Raw genomic sequence first — 17,890 nt, forward strand, 5'->3', positions numbered from 1 at the left:
ACTCGGCACCACAAGCGTCATGTGAACCATGGCTAGAGAGACATGGAGACTCGACCAAACACTATAGAAATTAGTATTATCAGAATATAGAGCAATTAAATAGTTTGTAGATCAGCTATTTTGTTCGCATAACATTACCTGATTCAAAACAAACGTCCCGCCGAGGCACTAACTTTCAGCGGTTTTCGGTTTCCTTACTTGGTTTTAACAGTAAACACGGTCTTCTTAACTTAACTCAACGGAGCAGTGAGTCCTACCATTCCATTTCTCTAAGACAAGCACAAGTAAAGAGAAAAGCAGAAACAATGGGAGAGAAATAGAAAAATGTTCCTCCGGGATTCTTCAGCCTTCTTCATCATGGAATGAGTGTTGCCAGATTCTGTGAGAGAAACAAGCAAGGTATATGAAAACACGCACTCGCACACACACACACACACACACACACACACACGCACACACACACACACACACACACACACACACACACACACACACACACACACACACACACACACACACACACACACACACACACACAGGCAATTTGAAAGAAAATGTGAAATATTTGGAATATTTTTGAAACATGTTAACAACACAAATCTGGTATGGGGGTCCCTACCCTGGCACAAAGATATTTTCAGTTGGGGGGGGGGGGTGGAAACAAGCCCCATAGGGGCTTTTTGTGTTATCCTTTTAACAATTATTGTAATATCGTACCACAGTACTATTTGCAACTGTTAATAAAGTATTCAATCAATTAGGAACAGAACGCAAGGCCAGATAAGCAAGCGACTTTATCAAAAAAATAAACAGGCCTAAAGTCGCTTATAATATAGCAGACATGGCAACACTGTAAGCATGCGCTCCTGTTGTCTTCTTCTGCTAAATAAGGTGCTCTGCCGCCACCTACTGTGTTGGAGTGAGGACTATATCTATCTATCCCAACCGTTATCATTATACCTCTATGATCCCAACCACCAGAAAACAAAAATAAATGAAATTAAATAAAACGTTATTATACTGAACACTTATTTGTTTACACCAGTCTCTTTCAAATGATGTAATAGAATCTGATGGTAAATACATTTTTAGACTCTACCCATCTTCTGACAATACATTTTCTGTTTATAAAACAACTGGAGAAGCAGGGTTCACATCAGTTGAGCAAATTATTACTATGATTACAATCACAGTATGGAGATTTAACACCTCCTCTTTCAAATAACAGAATAGAATCCCTAACCCCATGGTAAGATACATTTTAGACTCCATATTTTCCACTCAAACTTCGTGATTTTCCTAAAAGTTAATTTGACATTTAATTTGGTAAGGCAGCAAGTTTGGCAAGTAGCCTAATTGGCTCTATCGCGGCTCATAAACAAAATGCAATGTCTAGGATACTTTTCAAATATGCCATGATCGACAAGATGTTTCTATATGAATGGCATATGGCATAGTTATTTTTTATTTATTTTTTAAACTCTTCAGCTCTTTGGTAAACAGAAAATACTGTTCATATGGGTTGACAATTTCAGCCAATCAGGAGAAAGTACCTTTCCATTTTTTTCAGCTAATTTATTTGTCATCACTTCAAATTTCACTTGTTTGTCCTCTATCCTGTTTGAGTTCTCTCCTGATCGGCTCAAATTGGTATCCTTACCTGAAGTTGCATTTTCTTCACTAAAGAGCTGGAGACAGAGACCCCCTGTTACTGCTCTTCAGCAGCAACACTATAGAGCTATTTAACCCTTATTAGAACATAAACATATTGCTTAATGCACATTACATTTCCCCCCATTTTCTCCTTTGCACATATAGTATCTTATATTTGTTTCCCCGTATTTTGCAGAAAGAGAATCATACAGGCTGCTCTCATTCTTAGATTATGGGGACATCATTTATAGATATGCTGCTGCCACCACCCGTAAGCCCCTAGATGCCATCTACCGCTCTGCTAGGTTCATCACAGGTGATCCATATGACACACATCATTGCACTTTATTAATACACTACAGTTGGATGGCCCTCTCTCTCCATGAGACGAGACCATCATTGGTACATCTATATTTATAAAGCTTCTTATACGGAATTAAACACAAGGTCTGAATTAAATACCATAGAGCACCAAGGTCTGCCGCTAGAGGGCGCTGTCCCCCTGGGTCGTGGCTTTATTTTTTTGTGTTGATATCCCCATAGGGGAATCTTAGATCATGTCATATAAGAACTGTGTTCCAAACAAACACACCACCCCGGCATTTCTGTCAGTGGGTGGCTCTGCATCGTTTATGATATTCATTCATATTTGATACAGCCTGTTTCTGGAGAAATTGAATTAATTCTGCCTTAAAAGTCTAAAGAACTACACTTCTGGGTCTGAAATCATTGTCCCTACTACAGCAGCCACGTTCAAGGGAAATGTAGTCTTTGGGTCGCTTGACTCGTTTCTAGCGTTTATTGTGTTACTCTTTGGGTGTGTACATTTCCACCTTCAGTCGATGCTTCATGAGTAAAATCGCCATGGTGGTGTGTTTATTTTTCGAACACAGTTCTTATATGACGTGATCTAAGATTCCCCGATGAGATATCAACACTAAAAATAAAGCCACGACCCTGGGGGACAGCGCCCTCTAGTGGCAGTGACGTCAGGACTTTGGTGCTCTATTGTAGGTCTCAAAACTAAACTGAGTGTCTCAGGACATGGGTGATGGAAGGTGCATACAGTAGGTGTATTTATTGCAGGTGATGAGACATGATTGGTGGACTGAAGATTAGGGAACCAATCAAGTGTTTTTTTTATTGATTTAATACTTTATCAACAGTTTGCACTTAGTACAGTAAATAGCATGATTTATCAATGATGCTAAAAGGATAACACAAAAATCCCGTGGGGCTTGTTTCCATTGTGGTCCCGTGTATTCAATTCATCAAGAAAGGTGAGGTGAGGCGCATGCAGTAATGCATAGACATTATAGGGTTTTAATTGTATAATGCATACACATGATAGGGTTGATATGTGAGTTTTAATGTGTAGATATGAGTTTTAACGTGTAGATATGTGAGTTTTAATGCTTTCAGTCCTGTGACCTTCAGCAGGCATTACAAGGACAGTGAATACAGCAGCACATAAGGGTTCAGAAGTGTCATCACTTGACCGTCAATATAAGACACCTGTGTCCAACATTCCAGTGACTAGACAGACATCAGGGGAATTGTGGTTCCAAATGCAGTGGAACTACAATTACTACAGAGGCCATACAAGACATCAAGTGCATTTTATTGCTGCAGATGATCACATGACTCAAAGCTTGCATTAAAACTCACAAATCATCGCTGTCGGGCAGAAACCAGTTACCTCCATTTTTCAACTTTTTTATTTGTTTTAATAAATCAGTGCTATTGAACACCCTTTACGTCTGTGTGTGAGGGGGGGGTTTCATTTCCTAAAAAGTTCATATTTTGGACGTGGTTGCCCGACAGCAGAGATATCTACACAGTGCTGCTTGTTTTGTTCCACTTGAGTACAAATTTAAAAGTATTGGCATCAAAATATACTTCCAGTACCAAAGTAAAAGTAAGCAAATATTTCCAAAATATAAGAATATTAGCCTTTCTATAATATCACAATGTGTCAAATCGCTGTGAGCTTGCAAATTAAAAAAAAATACATCTACAGTTGAAGCAGTTTTAGAGTGAGATATTGTGAGAAAATTAAGTTTAATAATGAAATCAAAATCAAAATTAATTATTTCCAACATAAGTTTGATTTTCCGTATACATAACCTTCTGAAATAGTTTTTCAAATCATGACATTGTAATGATCATTAGACTCATTAGCAGTAACCCACCCATTGTCACTAATAACGGCAACATAGCAACCGAGATAAATCGTAGACGTGCTCTGGCAGCCAGTGCCATGAAAACTCTCTGGAGGCCACTGGACACCGTTCCATAACGAGAGAGACCAAATTACGGATCTATAACACCTCAGTTCTCTCCATTCTTCTTTATGGAGCAGAAACTTGGCCTCTCAACAAGACCCTGGCGGACACAATTGACGGCTTTGACACCAGAGCGCTGCACCCGCCTTGCAGCACAGCGCCGGATGCGCTGGTACGGCCACGTCAAAAGACTCCCTCCTTAACACCCTACATCCGCTATCCTCCACTTCGATCCAAAACCCGCCGGCTGGAAACGCCCCCGCGGTGCGCCCCGCACACGCTGGATTGATGCCATCACCAGGGACTTATAACAAACAGGCTTGTCGCTAGCGGAAGCCGAGCCCCTAGCACAGGACCGACCCAAATGGAGAAGACTGGTGAAGCTGATTGGCTCTACGCATGGCGACGCTCCCGTCGCCGAGCAAGAGACCTGATGATGATGACCCATCTCCCAGACTCCCTTCCTAGTCAGAGTTAATAGTTTGAATGAATGTAGAATTATGTGCAAGATGTAATTTGCATACAGATGTGAGGGCACTTAATTAAATTGACTAGATTTTTTTAAATATTTTATTTGAAAAGTAAAAACCTTTCTCGCTCACACTTATGCCAGTGTGCCAGTGATCACCCTCCCCTGTGCAAATGTTTGCACAGGGGGGTATTGTATTTCTACAATAGGGTATTGATACTTTTACTTAAAAATGTCCCTTTCAAAACATGTTTAGGGTCATTTTAACGTCTACTCAGGCTTTTGTGAGCACCCCAGACAGTTTTTAAGTTGCTTAATTCAGTATTTAGATATTCATTTTATCAGACACGCCCCTTTCCTATACAAACCCATTGTAACTTCAAACTCCATTTTAACCATGATAGATTCATCGAAAACACCAATCCTTTGTTCTGGTGACTCATGCTGCCCTCCTAATACGTGAGGGGGCCATGTTTCGATTACTTTTTTTCATTAATTTCATTCCTCCGAGTGTCGCCAACACCTGCTGCTAACATCTCACCAGCCACCCTAAGCCCTCAAGAGACAGTGGGGGCAGTAGCATGTCACTTAGACATAGCCGGGGTCTGATCAGCCTCGGTTGGGTCGCCTGGAGGAGGAATCTGGGACACTCATATGGGATACTTTAGTTTTGAAAAAAAACTAACATTTTCATTAATTAAAAAGAAAATTCAAACATTTATTCAATAGACATTTAAAAAAATAAGTAAATGTATTATGTGTAATGTATGCCTTTTGAAGGGCTCAACATTTTAAAGTTTATTTCTACAGATTCTATGTTCTGTGGGTTGCATGTTAATCTGTATACTAATTTATGCCCTTGAAAGGTTCTATGTTGATGCATAACTCTGCATCTTATGCTCTGCTTCTGGGGGGTTTGGGATCTCAGATTCTGTGTCAAGCTTGCGCAGATAATATGTAGTATCACAGGAGCAGAGACACACCGCCAAACTGAACGCAATAGGATTGCATTAAATGGTTAATTCTGAGCTGAAGTATCTAACTGATCTATAGTACATGTTGGTAAAAACTAGAAGAAAATATAAAACTAAGAAATATCTCTAAACTCAAGTGGCCCAGATCTCCAGTATATCCAACAGTAGATTACTTCTATACACAGTTAAATTAATTCCTAGTATCATCTTCATGTAGTTTAAGTACTACTAAATGTTTTTACTTTTTGTACCACATCACTACTTAGTAAAATAACTTCATAACATTTGTTAATGGAGGGTAAAAGAATACTAATTCCAGGCTCATAGAATTGTTTATTTCACATGAACGTAAGAGAGGAGGGAAACAAAAAAATGGAAAACAAAACACAGTTTCTAATATATGAATTTCCCTTTCAATTTATTTAACAAAAATGTTTTAAGTAAAATAAGTCAAATTTGTATAGCCTGGGCCATCATGAACAGAACTCCATTGGAACAGTTGTCTATAATGCATTATGAACACATAACAAAAAAGTAATCTGCTTGTGTGTGTGTGTGTGTATATATATATATATATATATATATATATATATATATATATATATATATACACTGTATGTTTTGTTATAAACACTGAAAATAACGTGTTATTACAATAATCATGACTCAAAGCATTTTGTAATGACATATGTGTCAAGTATATCTTGTAACACTTTAGTCATTGCTTTATGAAAGTGGAACAAATTAGAAGTCATTTGCATTTTTATAAGAACACAAAACATTTCTGTAAATATGTACAAATATTTGCTATGTAACATAGCAAGTAGCAATTAGTAACAATCTGTATAAAGACGAATGTATTTTTTAAAGATTGTTGTTAAGTAAGTGAATGAGGGACACACTTCCTACAATTATCACACCCAAAAGACTTCTCTCCAGTGTGAATTATGGCTTCTCTCCAGTGTGAATTCTCTTGTGTGACGTGAGGTGAGACTTCTGAATGAAGCTTTTCTCACATTGGTCACAGCAGTAAGGCTTCTCTCCAGTGTGAATTCTCTTGTGTGCCTTGAAGGTAGACGTTTGAGTGAAGCTTTTCCCACATTGGTCACAGCAGTAAGGCTTCTCTCCAGTGTGGATTCTTCTGTGTCTCTTAAGGGAAGATATTTCAGTGAATCTTTTTCCACACGTCTCACAGCAATAAGGCTTCTCTCCAGTGTGAAGTCTCTTGTGTGACGTGAGGTGAGACATCTTAGCAAAGCTTTTCTCACATTGGTCACAGCAGTAAGGCTTCTCTCCAGTGTGAATTCTCTTGTGTGACGTGAGGTGAGACATCTGAGCGAAGCTTTTCTCACATTGGTCACAACAGTAAGGCTTCTCTCCAGTATGAATTCTCTTGTGTGCCTTGAAGGTAGACATTTCAGTGAAGCTTTTCCCACATTGGTCACAGGAGTATGGCTTGTCTCCAGTGTGAATTCTCTTGTGTGACGTGAGGTGAGTCATCTGAGAGAAGCTTCTCTCACATTGATCACAGCAGTAAGGCTTCTCTCCAGTGTGAATTCTTCTGTGTGCTGTGAGGTGAGACATGCGAGTGAAGCTTTTCCCACATTGGTCACAGGAGTATGGCTTGTCTCCAGTGTGAATTCTCTTGTGTGACGTGAGGTGAGACATCTGAGCGAAACCTTTCTCACATTGGTCACAGCAGTAAGGCTTCTCTCCAGTGTGAATTATTCTGTGTGATGTGAGGTGAGACATGTGAGTGAAGCTTTTCCCACATTGGTCACAGGAGTATGGCTTCTCTCCAGTGTGAATTCTCTTGTGTGACGTGAGGTAAGACATCTGAACGAAGCTTTTCTCACATTGGTCACAGCAGTAAGGCTTCTCTCCAGTGTGAATTCTCTTGTGTGCCTTGAAGGTAGAGATTTGAGTGAAGCTTTTTCCACATTGTTCACAGGAGTATGGCTTCTCTCCAGTGTGCATTCTCTTGTGTAGCTTGAAGGTAGACATCTGAGCGAAGCTTTTCTTACATTGGTCACAGCAGTAAGGCTTCTCTCCAGTGTGAATTCTACTGTGTTTCTTGAGGTCAGACATGTCGGTAAACCTTTTTCCACACTGTTCACAATAGTGAGGCTTCTCTCCAGTGTGAATTCTCTTGTGTGACGTGAGGCGAGACATCTGAGCGAAGCTTTTTTCACATTGGTCACAGGAGTATGGCTTCTCTCCAGTGTGAATTCTCCCGTGTGCCTTGAGGGCAGAAATCTTCCTGAAACTTTTTCCACATTGGTCACAGCAGTAACGTCTTGGTTTAACTGAGGACAGGGCAGGACACGCATCTGAGATAGAAAACATAGATCTGATAAGAGCGAGCTTACATGCATCAATCTGCCTTCACGTTCAGGGTCAACATTATAACAAAAGTCAGATTTGTGTCTGCTTCCTTGACAGTTTCTTTGAATCAATTCAATATTAATCATATTCGTAACTTTTAGATGGCTAAAGCAAAGAAACAGAGAGACCATGAAACTCACTGTGGTTCTGGTGGTTTTCAGGTTCCTCCTGTTTAACGGAAACCGTTCTGGCTGGGTCTGGTCCTGGAGTGTTTATCTTTACCTGCAGTCTGGACTCCATAGACTGGTCTGGAATGAAGGAATTGAGACAAAGATTGATCTATTGCTGTAGTTAGCACAGTGTTGCGGAACATGATGCCACACCAACATTTTGCTGCTTGTACAACCTGTATGAGTGAATAACACAAACCCTCTTGATTCTTGAATTAACTCAAGTTCAACAATAACAGACAATAAGGGATGAGTAGATAAGTATGTGTATCGATTTGGTGAATATTTTTTTATTATCACGCACTGTGTAGAACAAGTATGCTAATCTATTTTGATCAGAGCCCAGCATTGGGATTGGGATCCTGCAGGATCCAACACAAATCTGTCGGTAGAGGGCACTTGTTGCTTCTGGCGGACATGGGCCGTCAGAAAAACAACTGCTGGTCCCACACATCTAGCAATAACCTGTATGTAGCACACCTGAAGCACAGTGCAATTCATCACCACTGTGGTGATCATGCAGTGGTCAACATTAACAGTTGACCACTTGCCTGGCACAAGTTGGTGTTTTAGGGCAAGTGAAAGATAATTTGATTCATCCGATCGGACAAGTTGAACGTTTCACTACTGGAGTACACCTTGCTTGATATGTTAAGAGCACAGCCGACTATTAATATGAGTGCTTTATAGTTAATGTTATGGATATTTTGATTTTAATACAAGATCATGTTAAACAGAATGATGATACTGTGATATTGTCGCACAAATCAAATCAGAGGCACAGACTTTCAAAAGACAACAAGTCCGAACTCTGTCTGCTCAAAGCGGAGGAAATCATTCTGTATTTTAGAAGGGGACCTCCTACACTGCGACCCCTCACCATCAAGGGGACAGAGGTGGAGCAGGGAGACAGCTTTAAGTTCCTTGGCCTTCATGTGTCAAAAAAAAATTGGAGCTGGACTGAAAACACCGTTGCTACAGTGAAAAAAAACACAGCAGCGGCTGTACATCATTAGGATGCAGAAGAAGCCCCTCAGCCCCTCACTCTCGTCGAAAGCAGCACAGAGCATCCTTAAGGATCGTCATCAACCAGCTCACTCTCTGTTCTCGGACTCGGAACACAACCTGAGACACCACAGGCCAGAGAGCATCTCCACCCACACGACACGCCTTTTAAACAGTTTTTTTCCTGCCACTGTGGGATTAGTAGCCGAGGACATTAAGGACGATTTTGAGAAAAAAAACAAATTGCGATTTTTCTGACTGATATTGCTATTGCGATTTTATTTGCGATATTACATTTATTATTATTACATTTCTAAAGAAATAAATAAAAATAAAGAAATAAGTCAAGCTTCAGTTTTGTACTGTGTACGTTTAACAAGTAATTGGAAGTAATGGAACATACCAAATGCATTACATTTATTTACTGTTCTAGATTCTAATAAATAAGAATGAGACTAAAAGATATGAATTGCTTGATTGCTTCCAACATGCATCTTCCAAGTACTTTTTTTTTTACAAGTACATATTCAAACATTCAGCTGGAATAGAAATAGCTTATTTTTGTAAACAACCCAACATTGAACTTCTTAAGTAGGTTATTAACTTATGGCTCAAGAAGAGCAGCACTTTCTGAAATGAAGTTCAAGTAATAGAAATAAAATAAAAAGTAAACAAATAATGACCTTTTTGTGTAAACAATTCACAACAGTGAAATAAGTAAGGCTCCAGAAGCACATTGCACAACAGAAAATGTACTTATGTAGCTTATTTAGCTTATGTAGATTAACATTCAACTAGAATGTAACACTTTTTTTTTAAGTCAAAGTCCTCTCCTACTGTACATTATATTCACTACTCCTTGGAAAGTCAAACACTCAGAATACATAAGTGACAAAGATACAAAGTTCATAATAATAATGATGGGAACAATACAAGTTACACATACAGAAACAAAAATAGATAGGAACTAAAGAACAACGCCGTTGTGGAAGGAGGAGAGCATAATAGAGACATGTGTTGATTATTGGAGAAGAAGTATATGTTGCTCTGGTGTTTTTTACAAAGCAGGATTCCCTTGTTGCGGACTTTTGCGCAACACGGCCGTTCGACAAACTATAATTACACATAGCCACCGGGGAGGGAGAGGGGGGGGGGGGGGGGGGACTCGCTGCCCCTCTCTCCCTGTATTGTAGAGTGAGGCAGCCACTATGGAGAGAAGGAGCCTTTGCGATTAGCTAATCACGTGGTTTCAAATCTCGATTTCCGTTTGAAAACGATTAATCGTTCAGCCTTAAACTGAATCGTGATAGTTTAATTGCATTAATATTGTCTCCTCCAGGCCGAAGGCATGGCCGAGACTATGTTTTGCACCCTGTCCGTCCGTCCGTGAACAGCTAATCTCGGGGCACCGTTGCTTGATCGCAACAAAACTGTGCACACACGCACTTTTATGCAATTGGCTACACCGGCACGAGGGCGGGTGTTCACTCGGTAGAACTAGTAGAAAGCCTAAAAAAATACCATAAAAACATACCCTACTTTATTAATTATAAAATTAATGGGACCATAATTTACTAAATGCTTATCATGATGACTTCAAAAGACTTTAAACTAGCGATTGAAAACAAAGTGTTTATGAAAAGGTTTACTAAGTAGGTAATATAATCAAGTGTAAAGTTCGCCCAAAACCTAATTGACCTTTATTGAGATGTATTGCAAATGGTAGAAGGTGAAATAGCAACTTCTGATGAGCCATTAATAAGAACAGCAGGCTGAACGAGAAACCGGAAGTGAGCTTCAATTCCAGTGAAGTGGGTTTTCCCCTTATCCATCCTGATTGGCTAAGCTGGGCTTCCAAGGTTTGCAAGAGTGCTCCGTTTTGAACAAAATGCCTCAAATCATGAACACAGCATGCAATTTCTGTGACATTTTGCACGCACATTCCCACTAAGCCGAGGAAGAGATGCTACTTGAATTGTTTCAAATCAGCCTTACGGTGGCGCTATAACAGGCCCATTTGTGTTTTTTTTTACCTATAACTGCACCTAGTATCTGTGTAAAACTTTGCACGCGCACTCCCTAGAGGCCGAGGAAAAACATTTGCCTGCATTATTCACATCTGCCTTTTAGAGCGCCACCAGGAGCCAGGAGGCCGACTTATGTAAAACAATGTTTTATCAAAATTTCACACAAATCGGTACACATTATCTATAATAGTCAAGTGATCAGGACGGAGCCACCAGATTTTTTATATTCCATCCTGATTGGCAAATTCCAAACATTGCTGGCCCACTATAACCTACCTGACCTGGCGGTGAACTGCGCTCCGAGGAGCACTTTTTCTAGTTTGCACTCTTTTTAGTTGGACTATGAAGTACTTATTTATTCTATTTGCCTTGTAAAGAGTATGGTAGGACATATGTAGGATTGTAGGATGTATGTTTGTTCTGTCTGTCTAAATGTTCTGTCTTTTTTAAATGCTGACCCTGGGAGCTGATCTCCAAGATTTCCTATGCATCCATGCAAATGGCAAATAAAGTCTATTCTATTGTCAATGTGTTTTCATGATTTTGAACAACTGAACGGATTCAACTGATCCTGGACTGCAATGAAATGACAGATTCATCTGATACAGCTACGCTATGCAGATTTGACATTACAGTCATTGACGTCGGGATTCAGAATTAATCCGTGGTTTATTCCGGGTTAATCACCTGTCATCTTTATTATTTTGTCAAGGAGCAAAGATGTCACAAAGTAGTAAGGCAAGTTATTAAAATAATATTTGCATAGACATAGCGTTAAAGGGTGATTTATACTTGTGCCGTTGTCACATCAAAAATGCCGATCTACAAGCTCATGAGCTATGAGATCTCCTTTTTTATGAGACACGTCTGCAACAAAATATAACAGGTCATTTTAGCCTAACTAGAGGTTGCACCTCAAAGGACCCTGCCCCACCGGAGACCACCTCTGAATCTTCATTTGCTGCACACAGCCTGAACAGGCTGGAAGCAGCAGCACCACCACCAGCAGCAGACATCGACATCATCATTCCTCACGTTTGCACATTTCGAAAATTACAATTTAATGACTTTTTTAAGACCTTTTTAATAACTTATAATAAATGTGAAATATTATATAAGAAAGAGGCAAGAATTGTGAAAATGAACAATCTACAAGCACAGAATTCCTCGCAGTGCAATGCGTTGTGAGCTCGTAGTTCAGCTATTTTCAAAATATTTATGCCTACAATTCCAAGTGCTTGTCAGGGTGGGGGGTCCCAAGTTCAAATTATGATTGTTTTGGGGGGCGTGGCCTGAAAGGTTTGGGAAACCTTGCTCTACAGCACTGACAGGGCAGTAACATAGTTAAATGTTTACAGTAAAACAGTGCATACCTATTAGACTAAAGTCTTTGCAGAAAGCAAGTGTGAACACCGTGCAATTAGCATCATGACGCTGCTTGCATATGCAAGTGTGAATTGTGTTCAATATTAGAGAAGTGTTCAACAGATGAACACTGACATCCTCTGTTAATTTTTTTTTCAACGGATTAAGGTTCAGCAGGTATGCCAACCTGCAGATGGATGGATGATGCTATTGAATTCTCATCAACAAATGCCTTGTCTTGCGTGCTTACAGTCATATCTCAAATGAGTAGCACGTACTGTACTCGACTTTTCTGCCAAGAATCAGAATGGATCGCTTTGTAGATTTTGATTATTATTACAAAACCACTTCAGACCTATATATCTACAAGCTTACAATGCATCACTTTGAGCTTGCAGATCTGATTTTTACGGGGCCAGAGCTCAGCTCTGGACCTGTTTTGTTATTGGCAGTATTCTGTCACTTCTGCCACTTTTCGCAGTTCTGGCTGAACCGTGCAGTCGCTTTTTACGAAACTCGGCCATATGGTAGATGGTCATGAAAAACGATCAAGAAATAATTCTCACAATCTTTCGTCCAAAGGTGGCGCTATAGCACTCAATTGAAAATGGCAACTTTGAACAGGTACAACTCATGCCCTGTTTGACCTACAGCCATGAAACTTGGATACACATATGCGTCTCCTCATGCTGAACAACTTTCACCCTCTGACTTTTGACCTCTGACCTTTAGATCTCCCACCATTTTGAATTATATGAAAAACAGTCATTTGCTCCTAACTTCTGCATTTTTTCACTTATGGAAATTCCGCCGCCTAGAAGTTGTCGGCAGAGGTCCAAAGTTCAAGTGTTAAACGTTTCGTGCAGATTGCTCCAAAATCCTAGGATTCCATAGATTTTAACTATTGCAGTTTTATGAAAATTATTCATCTGCGCCTAAAACATACATGCAGACTCACATTTCTTTGAAACTTTGCAGAAATGTACAGGGTCATTCCAAATATCACTGAAACCAATCTTACTCCAATTGGCCAAAGGGGGGCGCTATAGCAATTTTTTGAAAATGCAGACTTTAAACAGGCATAAGTCATGCCTCGTTTGGCCGAAAGTCGTGAAACTTGCTTACACATGTGCCTTGACTCATGAGGAACACACGTATCGATTTGACCATTAAGCTCCGCCCTTAGATTTTCTGCAATTTTGAGCAGTTTGAAAAATACTTGTTTTTGCCAGTTCTGGCTTAACCGTGCATACGCTTTTTACGAAACTCGGCCATATGGTAGATGCTCATGAAAAACTACCAAGAAATAATTCTCAAACTCATTCGTCAAAGGGTGGCGCTATAGCACTCAATTGAAAGTGCGAACTTTGAACAGGTACAACTCATGCCCTGTTTGACCTACAACCATGAAACGTCTCTTCATGCCCGACAACTTTCGTGGTCTGACTTTTGACCTCTGACCTTTAGATCGCCCACCATTTTGAATTATATGAAAAACAGCCATTGGCTCATAACTTCTGCATTTTTTCACTTATGGAAAATCCGCCGCTTTTGTTTTGTCGGCAAAGGTCCTAAGTTCATGTGTAAAATGTTTTGTGCAGATTACTCAAAAATCCCTTAATTTAAGTTGAATTGCAAACAACATGACTGTATCAATGAATACATGTGCAAATGGTAAAGATAACCTGAAATGCTTATTTGAGAGTACGTTTTTTCAACGTATGACATACTTCATTCTGAAAATAGCTGATCTACAATCTCACAACTTTTCATGGTTTGTGAGCTTGTAGATCGGCTACTTTCACTAGTTTTGGTTCTGAGGAGATGTACAATTTCTTCATTGGTAAATGGTTTGTGAACGAGTGATCTTAGTGTTAGTGAAACAGGGGCTTGGTTTATGAAAGAAGGCAAGAGTTTATGATCTTCAACAGACAATATCAGCCTGGACAAAGCTATAGCACTATAGGTAGTGTTGCAGCCTATTAGTCTGAAGGTTGAGAGTTCGAATCCTGTTAATGGCAGTAGGTTGAGATGTCCAATCAAACCATTATGTTTCCATCTCTCTCTCTCATCAATCTATTGTTTCCATGTCACTCTCTCTCTCTTCAATCTATTCCGTTTCCATGTCTCTCTCTCTCTCTATTCACTGGCCCCGTATTATTGCTGCTTGCAGCTATATTTATACATTTATATTTTATACATTTGAAAACTTGTAAAATGGAACCTTCTGCATAAAGAGTACGTTTACCTTTCGGTACTTTAAAGTACATTTTGAATACCAAACTTGTACGTGTAACAGATTATTTCTACAATATGGTACCGGTATTGATACTTTTACTTAAGTAAAACATGTGAGTACTTCTTCCATCACTGACAAATCGTACCGCAAACTGTACGTGTAAAAAGGACATGCATGTGAGAACCCCTCTCACACTGCTTATGCCTGCAACTTGTGTTAGTTTCCCCACAGCGTAACAAAATTTACTATGTTACTGTAAATGTTTACAGTAACATAGTAAAACAGTACATACCTATTAGACTAAATGTTTACAGTAACATAGTAAAACAATATATACCTATTAGACTAAATGTTTACAGTAACATAGTAAAACAGTACATACCTATTAAACTAAATGTTTACAGTAACATAGTAAAACAGTACATACCTATTCTGTGTAACTTGATCACTGGGTTCAACATAGTGGCCTGCATCACTGAACCATCCAGTCCTCTCAGGTCATCTGGGAAAGGTCTGCTTTCTGTCCCTGGAATTAAAACTAAACATGGAGAAGCAGCATTTAGTTTTTATGCACCACATATCTGGAACAAACTGAAGAAAACTGCAGGTCTGCTCAACTCTGTTCTTTTAAAATCACAGCTAAAACCCTTTCCTTTCCCGCTGCCTTTCATTGAGATGTTTTAATTAACCTTCTGCACTGTGAATTTACTCTTACATTTTTGTTACTTCTTTTGTTTTTATTGAATGCTAATAAGGCTAGGTCTATAGACCAATTATTTGTTTACTAACATTGAGACTGGATGCACAGGTGATTGTTTCACGCAATCAATTCTCAACATGTTGTTTTGGGGTGCGCTGGTTTCAGCACACCCCAACCCCCTCTTGTGTGTTGGCTCAGTGAGGTGCGTCCTAGCGAGACCTGATAGAATGGGTTTCATAGCACGCATACTGGTTCTTATCAGTGTGACGTCGTCTGTTAAGGGGTCTATAGAAACAAGCCCAAAAGAAGCACCCAGTTTTAGGAATTCAACCCTAGTAGATTGGCTATTTTCAAAACTTGGGGGAAAAAATAATGGAATATTATTTTATTCTAACATTTAAAATATTTCCAGATGGTGATCCGCAGACAAATACCTAGTCTTGAAAACCACTGATTTAAAAATGATTAAATCTATGAAAATAATCGATAGTTGCGGCCCTATACAACAGGGGTTCTCAAACTTTTTGGGCTCAGGGCACCACTGTAAAAATAACTTTTTCATCCACGGCACCCCTGAATGACTTTGTTACTTTATAGCACCTTACATTTTGGTCATGTACGCAAATATGTAAATCTTCCCCCCTACAATACAGTAGGCCTATCTCATGAGGAAAACTTGAGGGAATATCAGTTTCCATTTAGGACAGATTGAAAATAATGTTATACTTTTATATTGACATCTAACCATCCTTATTCAGGGTGGAATATTAGCCAAAAATAGCAGATCTACAAGCTCACAACGCATCGTGTTGTGAGGTGCTGTGAGCTTGTATATCTGCTATTTTGGCAAAGAGATTTGGTTTAGATGGACAAAGAACACATCAAGAAGCTACAGTGCAACTCAGGTCCGTTTTACAACCCCTGGACTTGTGTCACAGCACCCACTTTGAGAAACTCTGCTATACAGAACCAAGCATTGCCATGATAATTACTTATTTGAATCTACAGGAATAGAAAAATAATAATAACAATAGTAATAAAGTACATTTTATGGGGTATGCATTTTTACTACAAGGCTTATTATGGCATATCTTTATGTTTGGCATAATATTGTCAAATCGCCAGTCAGTGATGAAAGAAGTTTACTCAGACCTTTTGAGTTCCCTATCCTAATAAGATAAAATTGGTATCCTGACCTGAAAATGATTTTTCTGTTTAATAAAGAGCTGGAGAGACATGCAGCCCTGAAACATGACTGTCATGGTGCCGAGTCCCCCTGGTTTATAGAGGTGTTCGATTGTTTTTACATTGCCAACTCTCACATGTACATAAATATCAGATTTCAAATATAAAGTGCTTATATTTGAAATCTGAACGTTTATGTACATGTGAGAGTGTTGCTATAAACCAGGGGGACTCGGCACCACAAGCGTCATGTGAACCATGGCTAGAGAGACATGGAGACTCGACCAAACACTATAGAAATTAGTATTATCAGAATATAGAGCAATTAAATAGTTTGTAGATCAGCTATTTTGTTCGCATAACATTACCTGATTCAAAACAAACGTCCCGCCGAGGCACTAACTTTCAGCGGTTTTCGGTTTCCTTACTTGGTTTTAACAGTAAACACGGTCTTCTTAACTTAACTCAACGGAGCAGTGAGTCCTACCATTCCATTTCTCTAAGACAAGCACAAGTAAAGAGAAAAGCAGAAACAATGGGAGAGAAATAGAAAAATGTTCCTCCGGGATTCTTCAGCCTTCTTCATCATGGAATGAGTGTTGCCAGATTCTGTGAGAGAAACAAGCAAGGTATATGAAAACACGCACTCGCACACACACACACACACACACACACACACACGCACACACACACACACACACACACACACACACACACACACACACACACACACACACACACACACACACACACACACACACACACACAGGCAATTTGAAAGAAAATGTGAAATATTTGGAATATTTTTGAAACATGTTAACAACACAAATCTGGTATGGGGGTCCCTACCCTGGCACAAAGATATTTTCAGTTGGGGGGGGGGGGTGGAAACAAGCCCCATAGGGGCTTTTTGTGTTATCCTTTTAACAATTATTGTAATATCGTACCACAGTACTATTTGCAACTGTTAATAAAGTATTCAATCAATTAGGAACAGAACGCAAGGCCAGATAAGCAAGCGACTTTATCAAAAAAATAAACAGGCCTAAAGTCGCTTATAATATAGCAGACATGGCAACACTGTAAGCATGCGCTCCTGTTGTCTTCTTCTGCTAAATAAGGTGCTCTGCCGCCACCTACTGTGTTGGAGTGAGGACTATATCTATCTATCCCAACCGTTATCATTATACCTCTATGATCCCAACCACCAGAAAACAAAAATAAATGAAATTAAATAAAACGTTATTATACTGAACACTTATTTGTTTACACCAGTCTCTTTCAAATGATGTAATAGAATCTGATGGTAAATACATTTTTAGACTCTACCCATCTTCTGACAATACATTTTCTGTTTATAAAACAACTGGAGAAGCAGGGTTCACATCAGTTGAGCAAATTATTACTATGATTACAATCACAGTATGGAGATT

Source organism: Gymnoscopelus microlampas (assembly GCF_963454915.1).
Source record: "Gymnoscopelus microlampas genome assembly, chromosome: 3".
Classification (NCBI taxonomy): domain Eukaryota; kingdom Metazoa; phylum Chordata; class Actinopteri; order Myctophiformes; family Myctophidae; genus Gymnoscopelus; species Gymnoscopelus microlampas.